This window comes from Varanus komodoensis, unplaced genomic scaffold (assembly GCF_004798865.1).
Source record: "Varanus komodoensis strain SLA01 unplaced genomic scaffold, ASM479886v1 scaffold79, whole genome shotgun sequence".
Taxonomy (NCBI): domain Eukaryota; kingdom Metazoa; phylum Chordata; class Lepidosauria; order Squamata; family Varanidae; genus Varanus; species Varanus komodoensis.
In genome coordinates, this window is record NW_025336467.1 from 2,018,882 (window position 1) to 2,024,598 (window position 5,717).

At 46.0% G+C, this 5,717-nt stretch overlaps 1 pseudogene; it reads right to left on the reverse strand.

Moving 5' to 3' along the window:
- Positions 1–3,602: 3,602 nt before the first annotated feature.
- LOC123035381 lies at positions 3,603–3,996 on the reverse strand (annotated as a pseudogene).
- Between the last annotated feature and the right edge of the window lie 1,721 nt (positions 3,997–5,717).

A 5,717-nucleotide genomic window follows, 5' to 3' on the forward strand; every position in this document is an offset into this window, starting at 1 on the left:
TTCCTTTCCGTTGCATCTGAGGATGCGTGGCTGGCACTGACTCATCTCCTGGCCCCAAGATCTGGGAGATGGATTGTCAGCCCTTGGGAAAGCCAGGAGCAAGGCTAAACCTAAACATATTGTCTGCAGGGCGGCTTTTAATCCCATCTGTTGGCTTTACAAACTACTGCCTGAACCCATAGGTTATTGTAGGGTTCTGGAGCACATGTCCCCACAACTGTAGAAAATCCTATCGAGTCTTCTCACTTCATCTTCACAATATTCCTGCCATATTTTCACTTCCATAGGGGCTAGAAACTTGATTTTTTTAAAAAATGCAGAGAGCTGAGATCCTCTGGAAGTTAAGCTTGATTTCCAACATGGGCTTTAGCGTCTTGGCCTGGCTAGCCAAGCTGCAGGCCAAGCTCATGGCAGAGCTCAGGGAAATGAAACCAAGCCCTGGTTCCTCTCTCACAACAGCCTCTCAGCCCAGCTCTCTATGAACCTTTAATAATTACAGCAAGGAGTCAATAGCAATTAGGACTAACAGCCACTCAACAGAATTGACACAAATTATTTTAATTTTATGTTTTCATTGACCAGCCTTTTCCAGGTTGGCGCCCTCTTCCCTCATCTTTCCCCTTCCTCTTCCTCACATTTGGAAGGAAAGAGGGGGCAGGAGAAAGTGAGGCATTATTAATGGCGCACCTGACACCAGGTGGCTAGCTGAACACCCACTTACAGAGGGGAAAATCTCACCCCCTTTCACCTTTTCTCATCAATTGTCTGGAAGGAAATGCAGGATGCCATCAAGTGGCAAATTGCCCACTCGGCTCTCTGCTTGAAAAATTAGAAGCACTGCTTAAGAGACAGTGTTGCCTAGTGGTGAAAGAGTGTCTGACTAGGAATGGAGAGACCAGGTTTCTTGTGACGTTAGATGCTTCCTTCAGCAACTTAAGGTGAGTCCCATAATACAGATGAAGCATTTAATAAAATAAGCAACTAATAAATGAATTCCATCATCTTGCTTTTGTTTGTTGAGAGGAAAGAAAAACCTGCAAGTTGCTAGTCCTCATGACCGTCAGCAGCCCCAGCACCCATCCACTAATAAACATGGATTGCTTTGCTGAATATGTCCAATCAAGTAGATTTGAAAGGGAAGACCAAGGTCTGCAGAAGAGTTCCTTGAATGCAGGAGTTATGCTCATCTGAAATGCCCTTGAGAAGCAGGTAGAAATGCTGATACTGTGTTAACGTTTCGCCGTAAGCAGCTAGAGGTCTTTTTAGGCATCAAGAGGCAATCCGACTGGCTTTAAAAAAAATAACGCTCAAGCAGAATTTCAAATGAAAAATGCAACCACAGTGAGAATTGTGAGCCTGCCAAAGCAGGTGTTTTTCACCTTTTCAGGTATTCCAGAGTATTTTTTTTTACTGATCAAGAACTTTCAGTGTGTCTTTACAGAGCACAAAAGGAAAGTCAACAAGCAAGAAAGGGGAAAGCATGTAACCCCCTCTCTGCCCTTGCATTCACTTCTCCATCCTCGTACTTCTGCAATATCACAAAAACCCCGTAAGGTAGAAAGCAAAGAGAGAGCCCCTGGCCCAGGTTATCCTAAAAACATCACAAGTGAGTCAGAATGCAAACCCTGGACTCTAAACTCCACACCTTAACCACTACACCATCTTGATTTTGAAACGGAGTCTACGCAGAAATTTGGGGAGGGGTTGCCAGAGATTATCCATGTCCAGCCACGGTTGTTGTTGTTGTTGTTGTTGTTATTATTATTATTATTATTTTTATTATTATTATTACATTTTTATACTGCCCATAGCCAAAGCTCTCTAGGCAGTTGACAGCAATAACCATAGAATCATACACTCAAGTCACCCATCCCACTTCTGCCCAGGCCTGACCCTGCTTAGCTTCCAAGATTAGGCAGGATCAGGCACTTCAGGCTACATGGTTACAAGCCATGTATCTCCCTTTCCATGTCTCACTTCTTCACATACTCTCTGTGCATTGGATTTGGGTGTGTATTCACACCTCTATGGATGCTGCCCAAAGAAAGATGAGGTAGCTCCTTAGAGGAGGGAAGGAGCGTGGTCCCAATAAATTACAATTTGCTAAAATTAATCTTGCTGCGCCTGGGTGCGGCAGACTTCTCTGAGCAAGGGAGCAATCCAGGAGGGGCAATGAAAGCGAACGAACTGGGGCTGGAGGAGGGCTAACGGCTTTGGTTTTGGAGGGACCCATCCGAGGCTTAGAAGCACAGGCTCTGCTTTTGTCTCCCCAGAGCGGGGCAGGGGCTCCAGCTCCCTTCCTCCCCCCTTTGTTGCTGTCCGCCACACAGCCTCCGAGCCATGTGGGAACGCGATCGATAGCCCCACATCCTTGCCATGGATCATACATGCAAAGAGCAGATTTCTGGAATCGATGAAGAGGAGGGGGAGATGCGGCACCCTCGGACGGGCCGTTTCCACAGCAACGGGGCCTGATTCTTCCCGCTCGGGCTCCTCACACCCCCTGCCACTGTTCTGAGACACACGCCCGGCTGCAAGGAGCCTCTCTTCTCGTGCAGGTTGTTTGTTTTCACCACCAAAAGAAAGACGGTGAAAGGACCATGGTGCAAAAGAGAGGATGACGGCACAAAGACAACGACTGGGGTGTAGAAGACCAAAGAGATGCTTCCCGATTTCTTGTACCCCAATTTCTCCCCACATTTTATTGCATCAGTGTAATTGGGCACATTCCAAAGTGGAAATGGAGATCTAGAGATCCTCCATTGTCTCAATATCATTTTTATTTCCAAGTGTCATACAAAGCCCTCCTTGTGGGTGGTTAGCAAAGGAATTCCTGGACCCTTTTTTCCCTTAAATCGGAAGAAAGGAGAAATGAAATGCAGCACACTGAAAACTGAAACAGAAATTTCATTTCTGATACCACTTAACTGCTTGGTCGAATAGTCAAAGCTCTGTGCACAATTGACAAAATTTTAAAATCTTAAAAAGAGAATATTAGAAACATAGAAACAGAAAAACAGAGTGAGTCAGAAGGGGCCTCCCAGGCCATCTAGTCTGACCCCCGGCTCCAGCTGGCTCTGCTCATGACATGCCCACCATGTGCATATAATAAGGGTTTGGTCCATTGCTCAGCCCTTCTAACAGTAACACCAGGGAGTGAATTTGGGACTTTTTGCATGCATCGCATGTGTACCAATGGTGAGCTTGGCTCCATCCCAAAAGTTCTGTGAATGAGAAAGATAGGGAACAGCTTAAGTCCTGATGCAAAGTCATCAGGAACATGTGATTTCCCAGGGTTTCATAAAGCAATTTTTCTGGAGGTTAGACTTGAGGTGTGCAAAGCATGTCCTACAACCCCACCCCATAAATAGATTGCACTGCGTTGCCCGGGAATTGAACCCAGGTCAACTGCTTGAAGGCAGCTATGCTGACCACTATACCACCAACGCTGTTGCTACAATAAAAATCAGTTTGAACGCATTACCATCTTTAATTAAGCTGCTTTGGAAGTCGCATGCATTTCCATGTTACACGTTTTCCCCAGCCGAAGTTCACAGAATCACATTGTAGTTCATTAATCCCAATATCATGAACAGAACTTTTCACATGGCAAACAGGATCAAGAAAGCGTCCATCAGACAGAAGAGACCCATGGCTTCAGACAGGGCAAATCCCAGAATAAGAAAGGTAAACAGCTGCTGCTTCGGGGAAGGATTTCTGGCAAAACCAATTATTAGGCTTCCAAAGACTGTTCCAATACCAGCACCAATAAACATGGCAGCATATCAGTGTCCCTGCTGGAAGCACTAGTTCGAACTTCCTTCATGCAGTGTGACTGCAGTGTTCTGAGGCCCAAGAAGGAAAGCCGTGTTACCCTCTCCAGTCTTGACTTCCAGCCGAGACAAAACCCATGCAGAAATTGGTCTGTACAGCATTCTCGATCTGGTATGGATCAATGCAGGGGAGCCGGCGGCAAGCTTGACACAGGGGATCATTGTTACTGTGACGGCTGTGAATAAATATTATTATTACTAATTTGAGAGCCAATGTAGCGCAGTTGTTGGAGGATTGGACTGGGTGCCTGGGGGGCCTGGTCCCCACCCTGCCATGAAGCCCTCTGGATGACTTGGGGCCAGTCACAGACTCTCTGTCTGGCCTACCTCAAAGGGTTGCTGTGAGGATAAGATAGAGGTGAGGATAAGCTGCTCTGAATTCTTTGAAAGGAAAACAGATGGGATGTAAATATAATAAAGAAAACCTATTATACAAAACTACTTGTATGCAGGCGTATAAGCAAGGAAGGACAGCACCTGCTTCTCTCTAAGGCGCTGAACTATCAACAATCCGAACGTGCAGGGCCTGAATTAAAAGCCTTAGCCTAAGCTACAAAAAGTCTGAGAATCATGGAAAGCTTTAACCTGGCACCAGAATATAATAGTGTTAGCATCACGGAAAAGATGGTTCCACAATCAGGGGCCAGCACCAAGAAGCCAGTCCTTTGTTGAAGCTTCTGAGCTTCTACCAGAGAAGGTGCCTTAGACGATTAACAAAATTTATTGATTGATTTAATATATGGGTAGGTCATGCCAGGAAAGACTCTCCACCAGAGACTGTGGATCTGTAATACTTTATAGGTCAAATTCAGCATCTAGAATTGCTCAGAAACCTACAGGTTGCCACTGCACATGGGTCCAACCCCATGGTTATACACTCAGATTGGTTCCCGCTGCATTTTACCGAAGGTACAGCTGCCCAGATGTTCAAAAGAGGTTCAGAATCCCCGCACTAGCCTTTTCCTGGGTCTCCATTTTATCAGATGCCATCAAATCATCTCCAGCTTATCGTGACCCTATAAAGCAGTGCCCCCAGAATTGCCTCTCGGTGTCAGCCCTGCTCTGTCTTGTCAACTCAAGGCTGTGGCTTCCTTGATGGAATCGATCCACCTCATGCTTGGTCTTCGTTGTCTTCTCCTGCCTTCAACTTTCCCCAGCAGGATGGTCTTCTCCAGGGAGCCTCACCTTCTCAGGATGTGCCCAAGCAAGTCAACATCTGTTTTACCACTTTTGCCTCCAAGGAAGATGGCTTCCACACATACTGATCAGAAATATTATAGCAGGAATTACCTCGGTCTTGATCTCCATGGAAACATTCTTAGACTTGATGATCTTCTCTCCTTCCTTCATAGCTGCCCTTCCAAGTCTCAGCCTTCCACTGATTTCTTGGCCACAGTCTCCCTTGGGTAATTGAGCAAAATCTTTCACAATTCCAATTTCTTCATGGTCAACCTTAAAGTTGTCTAATTCTTCTGTATTCCTGATTCTTGCATTCTTCATGCTAAGCTGCAGTCCTGCTTTTGAACTTCCTTCTCTCCCTTTCATCAGGGGCCATTCCAATCCTCTGCTTCTGCCTCTTGGGTCTCACATTGGGCCCATCTACCCTGATTCACACCCTCTTGTGCCCCATCTAAGAGCCATGTTTGGAGGTTCGCCCTCCCGGGAACTTCAGAGAAAGATGTAACAAAGGTTGCTGTAGCAAGCATAAACTCTGGATCGCTCTTAGAGCTCAGAATCTTATCAAGCAAAGGTTCCTGAAACTCACCTTCCCCACTTCATCAGGACAGAGCCAGCCCCCCGCCTTTTCCCACGGGCACTCGGCAAATTAATCAGATAATGCATTTAAATGAAGTGTGTATTACAGCCCCAGCCAGAATCTTTAAT